General features: G+C 46.3%; 1 pseudogene across 1 annotated transcript in view; it reads left to right on the top strand.

Moving 5' to 3' along the window:
• The first annotated feature begins 7,463 nt into the window (after positions 1–7,463).
• Positions 7,464–22,711, top strand: part of LOC309834280 (nuclear distribution protein nudE-like 1) — a 106,622-nt pseudogene continuing 91,374 nt past the window's right edge. Inside the window, exons 1-2 of the transcript in view lie at positions 7,464–7,616; positions 7,836–7,913. The product of the transcript in view is annotated as a nuclear distribution protein nudE-like 1 (transcript). The remainder of the gene's footprint in view (positions 7,617–7,835; positions 7,914–22,711) is intronic.

Raw genomic sequence — 22,711 nt, forward strand, 5'->3', positions numbered from 1 at the left:
TGCCATCTTGCCATCTCTGCACTGGGCCTGCCTGCTCAGAAGTGGGACAGTGGAAGTCCAGCCATCAGGAGGAGTATCTGCACACTTTCTTCTTTCCTTCTATCCCAGGCTCCAGCCCTGGTCGGCCTGTGCTGACCCGGCAGGGGTCCCACAGTAGGGAAGGGAAGAGTAGGTTGGGGTGACATGTGTCTCATCACACAGGGACTGCCAGGGTGAGGTGGGAGAGGGCTTCCCAGCGTCACCTGCCCTGGACTCCCTAATTCTAGTACTCCATTTTTTTTCTTTTTTAATCTTTATGTTCCTTTATTGGAGCAAGATTCCTGACCAGTATACAGTGATGTATTTGCTACAGAGACCTGTGCAGAAATTACACACTATCCATGTAGACAGGTTTTCGTTACACTTTGCCTATTGATGGAAGAGCTCCATTTATAAAGATTTTATACATCAAAAAGCTTTGAATTTGACCAGGCGGTCCATTAATTCATCTCTGAAAAAGCTAAGTGGCATTTAATTTTAGCTACTATCTTTGACAGCATTAAAAAGCTTCTGCGTTAGGTAGCTTCTCAAAATGTGATTTATGCACAATGGCATTTAGCAGACAGAGCAGAGTCCGTCATCTCCCCCAGAGTCACACAGACAGGTCTCATTCGAGAGCTATATGCGAAAAGAGCTGGTACTTCTAGTACTCTTTTATTGTTTCCTTTTCTGAGGATAACCCAGCCCATGTATGTATAGGCACCTTGATAGTTTTCTCCCAGTGAAGAGAAAACTCTGCTATCTTTTATTCTCAGGGCTCCTGTTCTGAGGAAAGATCTATTTAGCCTGAATTTATAATCTTATTTCAGAATGTTGCCAAGGGCATCTGAGATGACGTGAACCATAAGAATACAGGGCAGCCCATCCCCGCCTCTCCATCCCAGCCACAGGGACGGGAGAGCTCAGAGAGCTCAGGTTGGTAAGTTCTTGCTAGTCAGACCTCCGTGCCTCCTGTTGCCTAAAGTCTAGCCAGTACTGGGACTGGGATTTGAGTTCCTGTGGTCTGAATGAGGCCCCCGGCCCCTAGAAGGGCAGTGGGCAGGCAGTTCTCCTTGGAGTGTGCATGTAGCAGGTACTGGACAACGCAAGCTGAACATGACGTGGTCTGATCCCTGAATTTCATTTTACAGATGATCAAACTGGGACCCAACCATCTCTACTTCCACTCTGCCGCGGAGTGGATAAAATGTTATCGTAAAGTGGCAGGGACGAAGGCCACCGCTGTCCAGTCCCACCAAGTTCAGAGGCTGGGGGCTTTCCATTGTATCCCACGTCTGTTCCTCTGGGTGTCAGGGACGGCAGCGTTCGTCCCAGGGGACTTGTGAAAGTTGGAAAAGATGCTCAGTAGATGAAACAGTCTGGGTGAGGTGCTGTAAAACCCCTATGGGCTGGTGGGAATCATTTCTGCATGCAGCATGGGGACCCCTGCCTCTGGGTGGACCTCACTTGTCAGCAGTGAAAGCAACAGCTCACTTAGCTTTTCAACGCAGGGGATGTGCGGACCACTCAGAAGGTTAGCATCCAGTCAGTGGCTCCCTGGTGCTGGATGGAAGGTTCTTTCAATATTGACACTTTGTGACCTTTTCTCTTTTTGGTCCCTCAGGCCTCAACCTCCTTCCTTCTAGTCCAAGTGCAGCTGCTCATCTATTCTCCCCAGATCTAGGCCCACTTCTTTTTTTCTCTCTAATCTGTTGCATGGGAGGAAAGTTATCCCTGCTTCCCAGAGAGTGAGGAGTCCCCTCTAGAGGCCCAATTTGTCTTACCATGACTTGGCTCTTGTAAATCAACAGTTTTGCCTTTTCCACTACTGTCTAATATGTCAGTTTTGAGACTTAGCTTTGGAGTTCAAAAAACTGAATACTGAATATTTTATTTTCTTGTGTTCCAATAACGTATGTAGATAATCTGAAATGTACTGGGGGGGACGACCTGAGCACAGTGACTGATTCTCCTAAAGGCTCTAGTGCACAGTCGTGTTTGTCACGGCTGGCCAACCCCTTTGGAAAGTGGGCTGCAGCCGTCTCCCTGCAGACAATGGTGCACGTTCAGTGCAATTATCTCTACCCCACAACTCCTCTGGCTCTCCCCATTGTTTCCAGGGATGTGTTTGTAAGCCACCTTAGACGGATGATAGCTTTGTAAAAGCCTCATGAAGAATCCCCACAATCTACCCATAACCTCTAATGCACAGATAGTAACGTCCCCAGAAGGCAGTGTGGTGGAGTGGGGACGGCACCGCCCAGGAGCTGCCAGTCTGCGTTGCCTCCATCCCACCCCTACTCTGCAGACTTGCAAATTGCATGCACTGTTTCAGCCTCAGTGTCTTTATGCCAAAGCAATTATAGTACAACCTTGATCTTTTGGACTCACAGGATTGTTTTAAGAATCCAACCATTGTGGACGGAAGGTTCTTTGTAAACTGCACAATGCTGGGCCACTTGCTCTTTTATCCATGATCTCCTGGCAGCAGCTGAAACACTGGGGACCTCCCTTCCTTACCCTGGGCACCCCCCTTCCCACGTAGCTCACTCTCCTGACGACAGGGGGCAGTAGCCCCCGGGGATCCGTCCTGGGGGTGCCCTGTGCTGGAGGCCTGCTCTGGGCTGAAGCTTAGGTCAGAATGCTGGCTAATTAGCTGAACAATTTGCAGTCTTTCTCGGCAAAGCAACCCTTGGGGTAGCGCGCGGAGTGTGACTCACATTCCAACTTCCTCATAAAGGAGAATGTTTTGAGAATCATTCTAGCACTGCAGCCTGGGGTCACACAATCCAGATATTTGGCTTCTCTTCCTTCCCCAGCATTCCTTAAGACCTTTCTTTTTATCCCCCTCCCCCTCCCCGTCCCGCCGTCCACCCTCCATGCACCAATGGGCTTAGTCAGAATCAAGATTCTTCCAGAATAAAGACTCCTCGGTGTCTACAAAGACCCACGTCAGGCTCCCTTTCCACAAGCAGTCCTGGCCAGACCCAGGGTCTTTCTTACAGACACGTGAACAGCAGAATTCAAAGGGTCCAGCAGAACATCTAGTCTAAGGGCTCTGTTTGTAAAGGGATAAACGGTGCCCAGAAGGGAAGGGAGCGGAGGAGAACGGAAGTGTCTTGGTAACATGCTGTGTGCAAGCCTCGTGTGAGGCTCACTTAATCTCTGCAGCAACCCCGGGGAAGGGAAGCCCTGCCCATCTCACAGAGGAGGGAAATGGATCTCAGAGGGGAGAAATGGTTGCCCGAGACCACACAGCTTCCAGAAGGGACCAGCTCTGCTGGCTCATGAGGTTATTCTTTGGGCGGATGTTTACTAAGGACCAGGAAGCAGCAGAAAGAGACGGCTTGGCTTCAGAGACTGTCTGTCCCTCTGGGCCTCCTATCATCAAGGCGGGGAGAATCATGCTGTCTGCTCTGTGGGTCAGGAAGAGGAGGAGATGGATTCCTATATATAAAGATACCTCCTGGGCTTCCCTTGTGGCGCAGTGGTTGGGAGTCCGCCTGCCGATGCAGGGGACACGGATTCGTGTCCCGGTCCGGGAGGATCCCACATACCGCGGAGTGGCTGGGCCCGTGAGCCATGGCCGCTGAGCTTGCACATCTGGAGCCTGTGCTCTGCAACGGGAGAGACCACAACAGTGAGAGGCCCGCGTACCACAAAAAAAAAAAAAAAAAAGATACCTCTTTCCACAGATGCAGTGCTCTGGAAACGTGTCCTCACCTCTTCCGACTCCACTGTTCTCTCTCCCTTCAGGAGTGGGTTCTCCTGATTGTGCCTTAGAATCTTCAGCCTCAGCCCGTCTCCCTAGCCCAGAGCTGGTGCCAGCAGAGTCCCCATGGCCTTGGCCAATCTGACAGTGGCCCTGGATGTTTGGCCACAGGACTGCTCTCCCATGAGGCCAGGAAAGGTCTGTGGCTGCCTGGTGATGCCTACGGCGGGTGTGGGCTCAAGGAAGGAGGCCTCTTGCAGACCCCCACCCTGTAGATATGGGAGCATTGATGAGCCCTCCAGGACACCTGTGCTGCTGACTGCGCTCTTGGCTTGAGCAACTTCTTTGACTCTCTTTCCCTGGGGGCCCTGTGTCCCCTTGTAAAGCAGTTATCTCAAGGTTGACAGACAGACAGCTGCAGTGTTTCTCAGGAGGCTCCTGCTCCTGCAGATCATGGCAATGACTGACTGAACAGGGCCATTGCTGAACCCCACACATCTCAGCTGGAGCACACACTCATCCAGGGCTCCCCCGCAAACATAAGATGCTTTTCACATTGCGGCTGCTTAATAAAAGGAAGCCTTTGCCAGCATGGGTGGGTCGTGTATGTCTTATAAACATACATCATACCTTTTGAAACACAGACTCTGTAGAGTTGGAAGGGCCCTGGGAGGGATCTAGTCCAGCTTTTGATGGAACTTTAGGCATCAGACTAACAGGGCATGCCTGGTGCAGGGGGAGCTGTCTCTTTACCTCCAGAGGTAAAGACAATTGCCTCCTCTGAGCATGTACTCATTCATTCACTCACTCACTCACTCATTTAATACTACTGGTTCAAGCTGAAATGAAGTCACAAGCCAGAAATAGTTTAGAGAACAAAACCAGGCATGGCCGCTGACCTTGGGAACCTTATTGTCGGAAGGGAAGCAGGAAAGTGAAGAAGGTAATTAGGAGACTGAGAGGCGGTACTAGATCGTGCAAGGCTGCCTGAGCGCTGGGAATTATTTGGGTCTTTAGCTTAAAAATAATGGGAAATTTAAAAAGGGATTTTAGCAGGGGCGGGGAGGGCGGGGGTGAGTGATACAATCAGGTTTGCTTTTTTTTTTTTTCATTTAATTTTTTTAAGTCAATGAATTGGAGGAGGTCAGGACAGGAGGCCTGGAGAATATTGTGGTGGTCCAGGCAGGGAGGAGGGCAGCTGGGAATAAGGGGGTGAAGGTGGAGATGGAAGGAGTGGACAGATGTGAGGGATGTTTAGGAGGTTAAAAACACAAACCTGCCCCTGCCAGGGTTCTGTTCAACCAGCTGCTAGTAATTGACTAAAAGAAGTGAATGCTCACCCTGGGATCATCCGTTCCGACCTGCTCAGTGTACAGAAGATAGACCTGCAGGGTCCGAGGGCGGGAGGACTTGCCTGAGTCATGCAGCAAATTAGATGCGGAGCCTAGTGTGAACGCATGGGAACCACAGGCTGGCCTCACAGCAACGCCCAGAAGTGCACCAGGTCCCTCCTAGGGGCTGCGGGCTTGCTCCAGGGAGGAGAGGAGAGGAACCCTGTCTCCAGCCCCCATGGGCATTGAAGAACTGGGGCTTTAAAGATGAAGGGGGTACTTCCCTGGTGGTGCAGTGGTTAAGACTCCGCAGTCCCAATGCAGGGGGCCTGGGTTCGATCCCTGGTCCGGGAACTAGATCCCACATGCGTGCCACAACTAAGAGTTCACATGCCACAACTAAGAAGCCTGCCTGAAGCAACTAAGACCCGACACAACCAAATAAATAAATATTTTTTAAAAGTTTCAAAAAACATTAAAAAAAATAAAGAAAGAAAAAAGGGTCTGCAGAGGTGAGGGAGAGTAGAGGAAGGGGACAGGGAGTGGAGGTCTCCATTCAGTCCCTCTCCCACCGTCATGTGCCTGCAGCACATGTTTCAGCCAAGGATGTGAAAGGCAGCAGGGTGGGGAATCTGTGAACAATGGGCATTTGACGCCTCCGGGGGCAGGGCAGATATGAGATGAAGGCCTGAGCCCGAGCCCAGGGGACGCTTTGCAGTCCAGCCTGCCCCACTTTGTGGCACTGGGGGCAGACTTAAAGGTCAGGAGGCCCCTTCCCCCAGAGTGCAGTTCCTTCCTTCCAGCTGCTTGGACGTCAGACCCTCTCATGTGGGGCTCTCCTGGCGGCCCCCTCCCTCTGTGCTCTTCTCCCCGGCCCCTACAATCTTCCATAGGGGCGGGGAAACTTCCTATTAGCTTCAATGGCTCCATTGTGGTAGCAGCTGCAGCCCTGGGGGTTCTGTCTCCCTCTCTCTCTCTCCCTCCTCCTTCCTTCCCGCAGACCCCCCCCCCCAACCCGGGTGAAGCTTGACTCCATGGATGGAGAGCTGGGCAGCTTGTTCCTCTGTTCTGTACCCCCAGGCCCTGACTGCAGGGTTTCCGGTCTCCCCTTCCCATTCAGGGCAGGTGGCTGCAAGTGGCCCTGTTCCCTCTCCTGTCTTTTCTGGGAGAATGCTGTGAGTGAGGCAGGAAAGCTGTTCCCCCAGCAGGTGAACATGTGGGACCACCAGGACCCACCTTCTCCTCCTTCACTAAAGCTCCTTGCCTGTGATCCTGGCTTTTTTGTAGGATCCACATCAGAGGGAAGGTAGACCTTGAAGAGGTGTGCTGTGCTTGTGGTTATAGCTTTTGGAATTGGAGATCGAGACGGAGAGAGGGAGAGGCAGACAGACATAGGGAAAACCACCTTTATTCTCTCCAGGTGGGCTATACCAATCCCGGTAAAATACAATTTTGGAGTCATCGGTTTGAATGGATAAGACATTCAGTTTGGTGTGGGACTTAATCCCTTCTTTTTTGGCCTGGATTTCTTCACCTGCCAGCAGGGTCTCAGATCTCTACCATCCTGTGGGCTGTGGGAGTCCAGGAGACCTAGGAAAAAATGCTGGGTGAATGACAGGGACCGTGCAGGAAACAGTCAGTACAGGTCTCTCTGCCTGGAACTCCCTGCCTTTCATTATGATGACATAAGTTTAAGCTCATGTGATGTGTCAAAGAAGAATAAAAGAAAAATGATTTCATGAAGGACCGGGCATGTGAACTGGATGAGGGAGGATGCCCCATGCCCTGGCAGCCCTGTAAGCCCAACCAGCTGGCCACCCAGACGCACTAAACCATGGCAACTCTCAAAATGCTGGAAAGAGGGTTTGCTCTTTATCCCCTGCTCTAAGCAGCAGCAAATTCCTGGAGCCAGTGAGCATGTAGCAGAGGGTTGGGGGGCCTCACTGGGGAGTCCAGAGCCCCAGGCCGCAGTGCACACCTAGGGAAGCCTGGGCTTGCCCCCAGCTCCTTCCACTGGGCCCGGGGATAGGCTCTTGGAGACGCCTAGAGCAAGGAGCCTGCACTGGCCAAATCCAGCTCTTGGACTCCCCGCCCCTACCCCCATGAGGCCGCCCCTCACCGCTTGGTGACTGTACACTTTCTTGTGGGGAGACAGCTCCTTGGGAAGGTCCCACCTTGACTTAATTATTACCCAGAATGCCAGCCCCCTGGAGGAGCAGCCAGTACCCTCACTCCCTGCTGTCTGGGCAGCCTCTGCTCTCTGTGAAGAGTGCCTAATGCCCACAGACCACACCGACCTCCAGTGTCTCTGGCCTCAGGGTCTTACTGGAGCCATGGGGAGCCAGTGAGCCTGTCCAGCCCCATGAATTGGGAACCCCAGCTGAGGGAGGGACTGCGGAAGCATGATGCCGCCTCACCCCAGTCCACCCCCTGACGGGAGTCCCCAAGAACCCTTTGTGCTGCAGAAGAGGAGTCGTCTGACTGTAGGCCCTTCTGCCCCCACCGCCTTCGCTCTGTACGAGCTCCAGGGCAAAGTTTGGGCGGCTGAGGCCCTCGTAGCCCATCTTCATGTGTGATGAGCAATTGTGGAGGAGCCATGGGAGGCTGGGGAAGGTGCTGACACAGGGGGCAGAGTTGGAGTAATGGGGCTGAATGTGTGCCTAGTGACCATACGTGGATACACGGAAGCAGGACAGCTTCGCCCTCGCCGCCTCTGTGAGCTTGCCTCCCAGTGTGCCGACACCTGGTAAAAGGTGCTGTCTCTGTCTCCCCAGCCTCTGGTGGGCACCCAGGGCGCTTTATGCAAAGAGGACCAGCTGTCGTGCAAGGAGGTCCCATTCCCAGGAGCCTGGGTAACAGGGAGCTGGGCCCAGCCCACAGTCTCCCATCTGTACAAGAAGGCACAGGCTGCCCAGGTGTGGCTGCCCAGGTGTGGCCACCTGGTGGGTTGGAGATGCTGCCCTGCTGCCATCTCTCACTTCTCCTGGGACCGCTCAGGCAGCAAACACAGACCACAGATCCTCATGTGGAGCAGAGGACACGGCATTGGCCGGGGAGGCGGAAAGCCAAAGTCTGAGCAGAAGCTCTATCTCATCTCAGAGTAACCTTGACCAAGCATTGCCCCCCAGGGCTTCAGTTTCCAAATATAGCAATGAGACGTTGGAACAAGAAGCTTTCTGGTCTGGTTCTCTATTGATGTGTGGTAAAGCACCCCCAAACTTAGTAGCTTCCATCAACAACATTTCATTTGCTCATGAATCTGCAGTTTGGCCCTGACTCGGGGTGTTCAGCTCCTATCTGCTCCACTGGGCACCAGCGGGGGCGACTGCACAGCCCACACCTGCCAACTGTCAGATGGCTCACTTTCTCACACCCACCTGTGGCTTTTCCACGTGGCTGCTTGGCTTCCTAACAAGAGGGTGGCCAGCATCCTTAGAGACAGGGGGAGAGGGAGAGGGAGAGAGTCAGAGACAGAGAGAGGGAGAGGGGGAGGGAGAGAGAGAGGGAGAGGGAGTGAGGTGGAAGATATATATCACCTTTTCTGATTTAGCCTTTCAAGTTACTTCCAGTGCATTCAATTTGTTAGGAGTTAGGCACTAAGACTGGCCCATATTCAGGGGGAGGGAGAATAGACTCCACTTTTTGGCAAGAGGAGTTTCAAGGAACTTGTGGATTTGTGGACAGGCTTCAATACCACTCACTTTCCAAGTCCCTTTCAACCCTGAAGAGGCCATGGATATGACACAGGGTGTGATAGCACCGTGAGGATCAGGCTTCCCCCCATAGCTCTGCTCTGCCAGTCCTGCTTCCTAACTTTTACTCCCCCTTCCAGGTGAATCTACACACTAGATGGAACAGGAAATCTAGAGATGGCAGCATAGCCTGGTGTCTCTGTTTGGGTAACTCTGGCATGAAACTAGTTCAGTGCATGCCAGAGTTACCCAGAGACACCTCCACGTGGCTCATGTGTCTCTCTTCTCCTTTTAATCAGCTTCTCCATCAAGAAGGTTTTCATTACTCTCCAAGCATCTGAGCCTCTCAAGTTCCCTTTCAAGGAAAAGTGCGTTTCTAAAGATGGGTTTTCAGTCAACCATTGTACCATTGTGATGGATGCCACCTGGGGATGGGGCCTGGTGTCCAGGGCTTGATGGCCACTGGCCTTGTCCATAAGGGGATATAAAGGGCCTCACTCAGCCTGCGCTGCTTCTTCAGCGACAAGAGCCTCATTTTCTGTCCTCGGCTTATATTCTTCACATGCTTTTCCCATCTCGTGGCCCCTAGGTGGCAGCAGCAGAGAATTGGAGGGCGGAGGATGGGCAAAGTGGGTGTGAGAAGTGGTGTCAGAACAAGAAGGGAAGCAGCAGGGTCACCTCTGATTCCTCTCTCTGCCCAGCTGATTTCTGCTGCTGAAGAAGACATGGTTCTCTTCCCCTGATACTGGGCATCCACTGTATCCACTCATCCCCTGAGGTGGGAGAGTTCTGGTGCCATTCCCAGCCGTTTCTCCACACCATCGTGAACTCCCAACACGGCAGGTACGGATCCCCGAAAGAAGCCACCACAGCAAGCCCATAGCCCTTTCAGTGGTGTAGTGCGGCGAGCATGCCACACAACGCCGAGGGGCACCTGGGGACCCCTCCACACAGAACAAGGTGAACAAGTCATGCAAAGTAGCTGCTAACTGGTAGACCAGGATTAGCCATTAAGGGACCTGGATGCAGATTCCAGCTCCGCCCCTATCCAGATGTGCGACAAGTGGTAGGTCATTTCCTTTCTCTGGCCTTCAGTCTCCCCTTCTGCCACAAGGGCAACTTCGGACTAAGTTACTGCTAAGCCACCTTCAGTTTGCATGTTCTGTCATCCCAGCTGTGAGGAAAGATTATGAATGCGGTATTAATGACAAAGTAAAAGAGATGCTCTTTTGGCTGTGGTTCTGGGGTAGTTCCTGAAGAGGAGACAGAGGGCCAGAGTGGGCCCCACAAACATGTGCAAGATATCAGGGGCTATTTGCAAACAGAAACCAGAGAACAGCAGCAGGCCAAGCCTAAGAGGGCTGTAGGCCTGGGCCCAGAGGCAAACCTGCCGGCGTCCCTCTGCTGAGCTTCTACTCCAGTTGCCACCTCCACATGGTTCATCTTACTTGGATCTCCTTTGTGTTCCCTCTCTACCCGATAACCTCGAACCCACTCTCAAGACTCAGTTTACCCTTTGACTTCTCCATGAAGATGTCACTGGACTCCACATCTATGTCATGTGCCCGTCTCTGTATTTCTTCTGGACTCTGTGCTCATCACTGTAGAGAGTTTATCTTTCACACACACTCAATGGTCATAGTGCTTTATTTTTATAAAATCAATTATAATCAGCTATGAACCCCACTTCTGCTAGGGCTGGCAGAAAAATCCATCATCTGACCTCTGGGGTTTATTCCACCCACCCCAAAATTCTATGAAGGCTTGTGGAGGCCTTACTTCCAATAGAGCATCTGGGAGGACTCTTTTTCATCACGTGCACTTTGATTCATTCCTTGTCCAAGTCCACTTGGGCTCTTATCTGCCTCCCTTCAGGCAGACGGTACTGGGCTTCCATGCCAGGCCTGGGTGGGGGGCTCTTTGCTGAGGCTGAGAACCCAGTCTCCCTGAGGCTGCCACACAGGCTGTGAGGGCCTCCTCCTTCCTGGGGTGCCCCAAGTGGGTTAGTGCAGGCCTGCTGCTTACATAATTCTGCCTGATGTGCACTTTTTCGTGTTGGGGAATCTCTCTCTCCCTTTTTTGCCCCTGCTATGTCTCTTCTCCTCTGTCCACACCTTCTCCCCTCTTCCTCTGGGAGGATCCACGCCCTACTCTCAATGATCCACAAATTCATAACGTATCAAATTATTTACCATGTGAGATTAAAGATCTGGGTTTACCTGTGTGTTTACCCAATCAGCAACAAGCTTCAGGAGGGCAGGAGCTGTGTCATATTAACCTTTATAATTCCAACAACTGGAAAAGTGCCAGATACATGTGAGAACTCAACACATTGTCACTGAATTGGATTGAATTGACTATCTCAGTTGTGCAGAGTTGTCCAAGATGAGTCTGAATCAGGATTACTCTCTCCTTTTTGGGATGGATCTGGCTATGTGAGTGCAGAAAAATCAAGACTTTCTGTTTCATGGCATTCTGGAAACATGAGCTTGAATCTTTGAGAACTGGCAAAACTCAAAGTCAGGTGAGTGATAACATCTTGAGTTGTCAGTAGCTGGGAGGTAAAGGAATCAGGTTTCAGCCCTTGAAAAAAATGAGGCCTAGACAGCTAGAAAAATTTGGGCCACAGCCAAATGGGAACTCGACTACAAAATTAGATACAAAGCAGAAACCCAGTCACAGAGACTGGACATATTCGGTAGTGATTGGGAGCAAAGCAATGGCTGGGTTGCACGTGGGCAAAGCACGTGATGCTAAGACTTAGGACAGCATTCTATCACCTGGCAGTGTTGGCTTTCTAGTACCTGCTATGTCTAGTTCTCACTGACCCAGGACACAGTGGGCTCAGCCTGGTCTAATTTTCAGTTATGGAAATTATAAAGTTTGAGGGCTTCATTTCCAAATGGAGAGCTGTCCTAGTCTGGATGGAAGTAAGCCATTAGGGGGCCACTGGATGGATTAAAGATGGTTCCTGGGGAAAGAACTTTAAAGGTAACTCAAGTATCTGGAAATGTACTTGGTTGGGGTTGAAGGCTTCAGATCTACAAAGCACAGACGGTATGGTATCAGTCTGGGGTTTTAAGCATTGGTTTCATCAGCTGGCTAGCCCTAGTAGGATTTCTGATTTTGCTTCTCTCTGAGACTGACAGGTTACATGGACTACAAAATGGACCCTAAATAGAGGTAATGGCATCCACCGATTCATTGAATAGAATGGTGTGGAATGTCTGCCAAGAGCAACAGTGACCCTCAACCTAGTTAATGTTTTATTCCTCTTTCTAAACATAATTAGCCCACAGTTGTTTCTGAAGGTCACTCCTGGCTCACAATATAAACCTTGTCATTAGCAGGGGGTGGGGGAGGGGACTTATTTTCCTATATGAGTGCACGGGGCACACATACAGTTTGCCTAAAACCTGAATCAAGGTATGAGAGGTAAGTGAAAGCAAAAGGGGTTCTTATTGAGTTTAGGTTTGGAAACTAAGCCGTTGAGAGACTGTTCCTTACCATTTTCATTTTTTAAAAAAATTTAATTGTATTTATTTTTTTATACAGCAGGTTCTTATTAGTTATCCATTTAATACATATTAGTGTATAGATGTCAATCCCAATCTCCCAATTCATCCCACCACCACCACCCCCTGCCACTTCCCCCCTTGGTGTCCGTACGTTTGTTCTCTACATCTGTGTCTCTATTTCTGCCCTGCAAACCGGTTCACCTGTATCATTTTTCTAGGTTCCACATATATGCGATAATATACGGTATTTGTTTTTCTCTTTCTGACTTCACTCTGTGTGACAGTCTCTAGATCCATTTTCATTTTGGCAATAATATAACGGTAGAGGTTTTCAACAAATATTTCCAAACAATCAATCTTGTTTCCAATTAAGTTTTGTCAGTTGAATTAGATTATTTTAGTGATAATAGTGAAATAAGTATGTCTAAAGCCTCCTGGCTTCAGGCCTTAAGCTGGTGTGGAATTTATGAGAAAGCAAACTGATGGAACCTTGGCAAAGGAAGAGATGAACTGGATGAAATGTGCAGTTTATTGAGTTGGATGGTGATAACTCCACCTTGATTCCATCTTCAGGACAGGGAGCAGATTATTTGGTTAGAGTTAAAAGTCTCTATTCGGGACAGACTCTGGGGAGTTCGTGCAAGACAACTTATAATGAAAAGAATTAACAGAACTTTCATTTATTCATTTTGTCTGTTTCCATTTGCCTACAGGTAATATTTTTCCTTTTTAAATTATTTATTTATTTATTTATTTATTTTTTTGCGGTACGCGGGCCTCTCACTGTTGTGGCCTCTCTCGTTGCAGAGCACAGGCTCCGGACGCGCAGGCTCAGCGGCCATGGCTCACGGGCCCAGCCGCTCCGCGGCATGTGGGATCTTCCCGGACCAGGGCACGAACCCGTGTCCCCTGCATCAGCAGGCAGACTCTCAACCACTGCGCCACCAGGGAAGCCCTATTTTTCCTTTTTTTATTATTATTATTTTTTTTCCTGTTTTTAAATTAAACTTTTTATTCTGAGATAATTGTAGGTTCACATGAAATTGTAAGGAATAATATACAATATGCACATTACTCAGTTTTCTCCAGTGGATAAACAAATTGTGTACATCCATACCATAAATCTATAGTACAATATCACACCCAGGGTACTGACAATGTTGCGCTCAAGACACAGCATTTCCATCACCACAAGGATGCCTCGTGTTGCTCTTTAATAATCATGCCCAATTCCTCCTGCCCCCACCCCTCTTTTACCCCTGGAAACCACTATTCTGTTCTTTATATCTATAAGTTTTTCATTATAAGACTGTTATATATATGGAATCATAAGGTATGTTATCTTTTGGTTTTGGCATTTTTCACTCCCCCTAATTCTCTGGAGATCCTTCCGGGTTTCTGCGTGCATCAATAGTTTCTTTTATTACTGAGTAGTATTCCATGGTATGGATAGACCTAATTTATTTAACCATTTACCTGCTGAAGGACATCTGGGTTGTTTCAGTTTTTAACTGTTATGAACAAACGTGCTGTAAATATTTGTGAGCAAGTTTTTTCTTAAGTTGAAGTAGAGTTGATTTACAATGTCATGTTAATTACTGCTGTACAGCAAAATGATTCAGTTATACATAAATATACTGATTTATGAATATAATGATTCAGTTATACATAAATATATATATTCTTTTTTTATATTCTTTTCCACTACAGTTTATCATAGGATACTGAATATAGTTTTCTGTGTTATATAGTGGGACCTTGTTGTTTATCCATTCTATACATAAAAGCTTACATCTGCTGACCCCAACCGCCCACTCCATCCCTCCCCCAACCCTTAGCAACCACCAGTCTGTTCTCTATGTCTGTGATTCTGTTTCTGTTTCACAGATAGGTTCATTTGTGTGATATTTTAGATTCTACATGTAAGTGATATCATATGGTATTTGTCTTTCCCTTTCTGACTTACTTCACTTAGTATGATAATCTCTAGTTGCATTGTGAGCAAGTTTCTATGTGAACATTAGTCTTCATTGTTCCAGGTTTCAGCCCTTAATGGATTAATTCAACTCCATATGGAGTTAAACATTTGGCAGAATTCTCCAGTGATACCATGTGGGCCTGGCGATTTCTTTTGGAGGATTTTTAAATTACGAATTAATTTCCTTAATAGTTATGGGCTAGTCAAACTATTTATTTATATTGGCTAAGCTGTGATAATTTGTCCTTTTCAAGGAATTGGTCCATTTAATCTAAGTTTCCAAATTTATGTGTGTTGAGTTGTTCATAGTATTCTTTTATCACCCTCTCAATTTCTGAAGGGTCTATAGTAAGTAATATCCCCTGTTACATTCCTGATATTGGAAATTTGTGTCTTCTCTAATTTGTCCATTTAGCTAGAGGTTTGTCAATTTTATCGATCTTTCCAAAGCTCTTTGTTTCTTTGATTTCCCCATTGATTTTCTGTTTTCAATGTCACTGATTTCTACTCTTATCTTTATTATTTCCAGAAACTTGCTTTGGATTTATTTTGCTCTTCTTTTTCCAGGTTCTTAAGGGGGGGAGGGTGCTTAAGCTACTGAGAGTTTTTCTCTTTTCTAATGTATGCATTTAGTGCTATGTTTCCCTCTCAGCACTGTTTTCAGTTGTATCACACAAATTTTGATGTTATATGTTTGTTTTCATTGTGGGTACTTGAAAAGAATGCATATTCTGCTGTTGAGTCAAGTGTTCTATAAATGTCAGTTAGTTCCTATTAGTTCATGGTGTCCTTGCCCATTTTCTGTCTTATTTTATCATTTTTGAGATGAGTTTTGAAGTTTCCAGTTATAATTACTGATTTGTCTATTTCTCCTTTCAGTTCTGTCACATTTTAGTTTACATATTTTGCAACTCCGTTATTTGGCATGCTTAGCGTTACTGTGTCTTCTTAGTAGATCAACTTTTTTATCATCAAATAATGTCTCTTTCTGTCTCTGGTAATTAGTTTTGCTCTGAAAAATCTATTTTATCTGCTATTAATATAGTTACTCCTGCTTTCTTTAACTAATATTTGCATGATAAATATTTTCCATTCTTTTACTTTCAATCTGTCTGTATTGTTATATTATTTGAAGTGAATTTCTCGTAGACCACATATATTTGACTCATGGTTTTTTTTTAATGTACTCTGCCAGTCTCAGTCTTTTAATTGGTATATTTTGTCCATTTACAGAATTTACTTAATTCTATTCCAAATTAAATTGTTGTGAAAACTCATCTGATTGGCAGAAACTAAATGACCCAGACCCCTACCTGCTAGAGAGTTGAAGAAAGCTGCTTTTAACTTTCCAAACTCTGTTTTCCAGACAGATACATGAGAAATTAAAAGAGAAGCTCAGTGGGGTGCCTACTCATTTCTCTGAAACGTCCCACCTTCCACTGAGGGATCCCTGGACTGCCCCAATTCCTGGAACTGCAACTTTCATTTTCATATGCTGGTCACAACCTATCTCCTGGGAATCAGAGGGGTGTGGTAAGTTCAAGATAAGCCTCTTTTTTTAAAAAAAAAATTTATTTATTTATGGCTGTGTTGGGTCTTCGTTTCTGTGCGAAGGCTTTCTGTAGTTGCGGCGAGCGGGGTCCACTCTTCACCGCGGTGCGCGGGCCTCTCACTGTCGTGGCCTCTCCTGTTGCGGAGCACAGGCTCCAGACGCGCAGGCTCAGTAATTGTGGCTCATGGGGCTAGTAGCTCCGCGGCATGTGGGATCTTCCCGGACCAGGGCTCGAACCCGTGTCCCCTGCATTGGCAGGCAGATTCTCAACCACTGTGCCACCAGGGAAGCCCAAGCCTCTTTATTTAAAGGTGGCTTAGCTACTGGTTATGCCATTGGAGTTGCTCTGTTATCTGTCCGCAGACATGGACTGCTGGGCTGATATTTAGCTGTCTTCAGGTTCTCAGTTTGTTAAGAGCACTTTTCTCTGAGGTAAAGGAGAAGAAGCACTTCATCCATAGGTCACATTTAATGCTGGACTCTGAGGGAATTTAGCTTCATCGAGCTAATGATAGGTTTAAATAGAATTGATGTACCTGGACTTGAAGGTCCAACCATCTCTCTTTCTGGAGGACAACAGTGTTAATATGCACCTGTAGAGGCAGCATCTGTCCTCACAGCTGGAAAGACCTGAACAAGATATTTAAAGCAACACTCGGTGGGACAGCCAGGAAAACAATGGGAAGGCTGGAGAATTAACTGGTGGAGTCCAAAGCAATATCAGAGCGAAGTGGAAGAAACAGAATTTAGTTACCAATGTGCAATGACAAGAGATGTCCAAGTCCAGGAGAGTAAACATCAAAGGTAGAGCCCACACACCCATCTAGGTAAAGCCAATGAGACCTGAAGATAGACAAGGCAGAAATGTGCTTTCCTGCACAGGGCATTTTGGTTCAAGGGTTTTTATTTTTTTGCGGTACGTGGGCCTCTCACTGCTGTGGCCTCTCCCGTTGTGGAGCACAGGCTCTGGACGCGCAGGCTCAGCGGCCATGGCTCACGGGTCCAGCCGCTCCATGGCATGTGGGATCTTCCCGGACCGGGGCACGAACTCGTATCCCCTGCATCGGCAGGTGGACTCTCAACCACTGCACCACCAGGGAAGCCTGGTTCAAGGCTTTTTATTCCAGTCAAGAGACCCAGGGTTCTGAGTTGTCAACCTGGGGGTAGGAGGAGCAAGTGAAAAAAGGAGAAACCCAAGGGCTCTGGTCTTAGGGTGGAAGGAACTGAAAAGAAGGAGAGAGGTGGTGTATGCTGAAAGCACTCTTAGCTCTGGCCCATCCTCTGCTGTGCAGGTCTCTGCATCTTCTGTAACAGGACCCAAGCTGGTTCCTTCACTCATCAATCATCAACTCCTTTATCTCCACATTTGCTTATATGTCATGTGTGAAAAACTGTCTTGCTCTTTAAAGACCAATTTCAATAATCCCTTGTACATGATTTTTATGTCCTTCCACCATTTTCAGAGAATGTTGCTTGAACCTTTACTAGAGTTCTTATTTATTCCTTATTTAATGTGATATAAAACAGAATGTATTATTATTAGGGCAATAGAAGACTCAGGATCAGGAGAGTGACCTGGAAATGATAAAACTCTGAAAAGGAAAGTAAGACCTGAATAAATGGAGAGATTGATCATATCCTTGAATGGGAAAACAATACTAAAGACATCAATTTTCCTCAAATCCGTGGATGTTTCTTTGTCTCAATGGTAATCTAATTCTTTTCTTGGCTTCTCCCGCCACATCATTATTTGTATTAAAATTTACTCAAGTACTGAATCTTTCGTATATTTATGTTTATCTTTTTTTAATAGGAATTCCATATATATTCTGGAAGTCATTATCAGACATTGTTAATAGTGTTGCAAATACTTTTCCCTGACTGTAACTCTGTCACTTGCCCTTTGTTTATGATATCTTTTGCCATACAGAAATTTTAAATTTTATGTAACAAAATCTTTTATGATTTTTCTTTATGATGCCTCGAGTATGTACCTTGTTAAGATTTTTCCATCAAAATCTATAAAAAATAATCTCCTATATATACACTTTTATCCCAATGACAGTTTTGTTTATCTCTTTATTGAAGCTAGAATTGACATTTGCATATAGTGTCAAAGAGGGAATTCACTTTATTTTTTTCTTCAAATTGGTTGTTGGTTGTATAGAATTTTGTTTTGTTTGTTTATTTATCATAATGCATCCTTTTCCCCACTGTTTTGATATACTATTTTTATCATACACTATCTATGTATCCATTTCTAGTGTTTTTATGCTCCATTGATTAATTAACAGTTCTTCCATCAATATTGTTTCAAAATACATTTGGAAACCTGGGACGGCAAGCCTTTTTTCGTAACTATTCTTAAAGTTTTATGTTTACACGTATGTGTTTTCTATGCCAGAAGAATTTTAGCTTGTTGAGTTTCATAAAACATCCTGTGGGAATCTTGATTTGAGTGTTTTGCATCTACTAATTGATTTGATGGAAGTGTTGATTTTACAGTGTGCAACATTCTCACCTAGAAACAAAGATGATTTGTCTTTCATTGATCCAGTCTTTTATAGCCTTCAGTAATGTATGGTTGTTTTATTTATATGTGCCATATGCATTTCTTACTAGTAATATTTAGGAATCTTATGGGCTTGTGCAATTTTTAAAAATAATTTTTTCTATTTTTTTAATTAAAGAGGTCTTGATTTCTGTGTGATATTCTTGTTATTAATCACCCACTGCACTGAATTCTATTATGGTTTTAATATTTAGTTGTTTCTCTTGTTATTCTTGGTATATAATCCTTTCAATCTGCAAATATAATTTTCTTCTCTCGTTTCCAAAATTACGTTTTTATTTTTCTTGCCTTACTGCATTAGCTGAAACTTCTGTGCAATGCCATGTTGTAGCAGTGATTAGAGGCTTGTCTTATTTGTGATTTTGTTATATTTTCTAACACCTAGAAAAGAACAAATATTCAATAATTTTAGTTCTATTTATATCTCAGTTGTCACCCCTTGCCTGTTTTCAGCCTATTTATAAAATAAGGGGCTTGCATTCACTGAGCTTTTATTTCCCTTTCAGTTTGTATATCCTTTTAATATGTTATGTAATGGATGGGCATGAGAACAAATATCAGCTTTTGAAAACAAAAACTAAAATGAAATAAATGCTTATTGATTTATAATGAAAGGGAGTCTAATTGATAGTTAGACTACAATTTCCCTAACAAGATTTGAGAAGTTAAGGGGAACTGCAGCTGGAGATGCTAAAGTCCAAAGAGAGGTTTTAACTTTTCTTGAACACTCAGATACCACAGAAACTGAATGTCTGGAACAAGAGTTCCCCCCACCCCACAAATTCAGTGTGCTAAATTAGCCAAAAATGATGCATACTTGCTTGCCACAAGCGCTCATACCCAATCTACCTTCCTTGACATTTCCCTCATCAAGTCTCTTATAATAATGGACAGAGTGGGAATAGAAATTGGAGAGAATTTGATGGTTGTGCTAATAAAACATAGGAGAGTGAGGGATGCAGCACTAGGTTAGCCTTCAATCCATGCCTTCTGAAAGTCGACCATAATTCTTTGGCCAAATTGTCTGAACAAGAATCCTAAGGGGTGTTAGAGAAAATGGAGTAGATCAGAGAGTTATGGGGCCTCTGTCCACTCAGGATAAAGATAAGGGGTCTTGTGGAAGACAGTGATGGATTCAAGCCATATGAAAAAGCATATATCAAGTACATCAACCTCATCCCTATCTTTGGAGGATGTACGTAATTTATAGATTGTTTAAATTAGACAAATGGCTCAATCGATTTAGAATAAGGGACAGGAAACACATGTTTCTTTTGCATTAAACTGAACTTCACCAGAGCAGAAGTGCTTATGATCTCCTGAGTTATAGAGCTTGAGTTCTCCATCAAAGTGCTCCTAATTACAGGGATTGCACTTTTCCACAAAGGCGATCCATTATGGAGCATGCTGTCTCCATCAAGACCAAGAATACACTATGCGACTCAAGCTAAGTGGTAATTTATATCATTGTTTATAGTAAGAAAGAGCAAGAATGAGCAGGAGAGTGAGGATGAGAGCAAGAGAATGAGAGAGAAAGAAACCCGAAGAAAGGACATTTTAGTGAAGATGGAAAGGGACAGGAAAAAGGATTGGAACATACTATGGAAATGACATCAGCCTCCTGTTCAAAGGAGCTGAGCTGTGAGGTGAGGAAAGAGGGAACTGTGGAGAGTTGAGTAAGTTCAGTTTTCTTTAAATTTCCTACACCTGGGTAGGTGACCAAAGTGAATGCTCTGGTAGCCAAGTGTATAGATCTCTCTTAGGGCCTTTTTGTGAGAAGCAGAACAGTTCACTGAAATACATTTTGCCAATGGCTCGTTCATTGAGAATCAAGTGACCAAATTCCAAATTCCAGAAGGACCTGCTCCCTGATTTATTGTGGATTTTGCTGCAAGGTTTAGTCCCTCTGCATTTGCACACATCATTTTATATATGAGTGGGTGGGCTTTCCCTTAAATGCAGTTTACCATCATGTCCCCTTTGTGGATCTATGTCCTGACCCTGTAATTGGCACTGCCTTGGCCAAGGCTTCTGCCTCTGCCTCTGCTTCTATCAGCAAAGCAGCTGCAACAGCCTGCTTCACCATGTTTAAGATATTCATCTGATGTATATTATAAATTGGCTTCTGGCAAATTGATTTTCAGTGAATTGACCAACAACCCTTCCTTTACAACTGCCAAGATGTGGAAGCAATTTAAGTGTCCATCAACAGATGAATGGATAAAGAAGATGTGATACACACACACACACACACACACACACACACACACACACACACACACACGATGGAATACTACTCAGCCATAAAAATATTAAATTTTGCCATTTGCAACAACATGGATGGACTGGATGGTATTGTGCTACGTGAAACAAGGCAGCCTGAGAAAGACAACTACTGTATGATACCACTTGTATGTGGAATCTAAAAGATAAAACAAACTAGTAAATATGACAAAAAGGAAACAGACTCAGATAAAGAGAACAAACTAGAGGTTACCAGTGGGGAAAGGAAAGTGGGGAAGGGCAATATAGGGACAGGGGATTAAGAGGTACAAACTGTTATGTATAAAACAAGTTATAAGGATATATTGTACAACACAGGGAGTATAGCCAATGTTTTATAACTACAACTGGAGTATAAAAATTGTGAATCACTATATTGTACACCTATAACATATAATATTGTGCATCAACTATACTTAACTTTAAAAAAATTTTAAAAGTTAAAGAAAATGGTGAAGGCAGTCCTTCCCAACTTAAGATATGACTTAACTTTGAGAACGTAGCATGTGAAAGACACTTAGAAGCCCTGGGACCAACTCCTAGTTCTTACACTTAGGATTAGGGAAAAAAGAAAACCAGAGCCTCAGTTTATTTGTCCTAAAGTGGGAATGCTATTTTTTTCTTTTTGCGGTACGCGGGTCTCCCACTGTTGTGGCCTCTCCCGTTGCGGAGCACAGGCTCCGGACGCGCAGGCTCAGCGGCCATGGCTCACGGGCCTAGCCGCTCCGCGGCATGTGGGATCCTCCCGGACCGGGGCACGAACCTGTGTCCCCTGCATCGACAGGCGGACTCTCAACCACTGCGCCACCAGGGAAGCCCGCGAATGCTATTCTTGCCCTAGATGATGATTGTTTAGATCAGCGGTCCCCAACATTTTTGGTACCAGGGACCAGTTTTGTCGAAGGCAATTTTTCTACGGATGGGGCTGGGGGGCGTGGGTGAATGGGGATGGTTCAGGCAGTAACGCAAGCGATGGGGAGCCGCAGATGAAGCTTTGCTCACTTGCCCGCCACTCACCTCCAGCTGTGTGGCCCGGTTCCTAGCAGGCCACAGACCTGTACCAGTCTGTGACCCGGGGGTTGGGGACCACTGGTTTAGATTAATCCATTCAGCCAGTGTCTCCTGGGGGCTCCCATGACCCAGGCGCTGTGCTAGTGAAGACTGCATCACTGTCTCTGTCTTCATGCGTGAAACAGCTGGTGGGAGGGATGGATGTGAAATAACCACGGGGGTGGGAAGCACAGACTGTGTGTGAACTTGGAGCTGGTCTGGTTTGAAGGTGCGGTGGAGGCAGGAGTTTGGCTCATCAGAAAATTTGAAAGACGGGCTCTGCGGCTGAAGCACAGTGAGCCAGGATGGAAACGTGAGCGCAGTGACACACGTGAAAGAGGCTTGTCTGCTACTCTCATCGCTCCTGCCACACATCCTTCCTTTCTCTGCTGCTCCCAAGGCTCCCCTTTTACTTCTGCTCCTTCTTCCTAATATTTCAGGGATCTGGGGGCAGCGAGACTGCTATTCTGGTTTCTCTTGATCCTCACACAGCCTGGAGATTTCTTCCTTCCCAGAACGTCCCTGGCTCAGCAGCATCATGCCTGGCCCTGGATGGAGGGCATGTCCACTTTACAGACCACAGCAAGAACCCGGGTGGCAACTCCTTAAAAGGCTGTTCTGCCACCTGTCTGCGTAGGCTTAGCAGACAATGACATACGCATCTGGCAAAGGCATTTGGCCGTCACTCTATTTCAAAGTATCACCTTGACCCTTCCCTTCACAGCTCCTCTCCTGCAGCAGACAGCTGGAGCTGAGAGAAACTCTGTGTTGCCTCCTCTGCTGAGCCATCACCCTTCTCTGAGACAGGCCTGTCTGGTCCCCATGGCTCTGTGTGCATATTAAGAACAGAGCCAGGCGTTGGCCTCCCTGTGGCCTCTCCTGAGAACCTCTTAGACTTTCACTATGGGTCCTCTGCCTCCCCCTCCACTGTTTTCCAGGATCCAGCCAGCCCTGAACAAATGCTTTTCCTCTGCAAAAAAGAATCCCCAGGCCTCATGTGGTTTT

Source organism: Grampus griseus, assembly GCF_964374135.1.
Source record: "Grampus griseus genome assembly, chromosome: 16".
Lineage (NCBI taxonomy): Eukaryota > Metazoa > Chordata > Mammalia > Artiodactyla > Delphinidae > Grampus > Grampus griseus.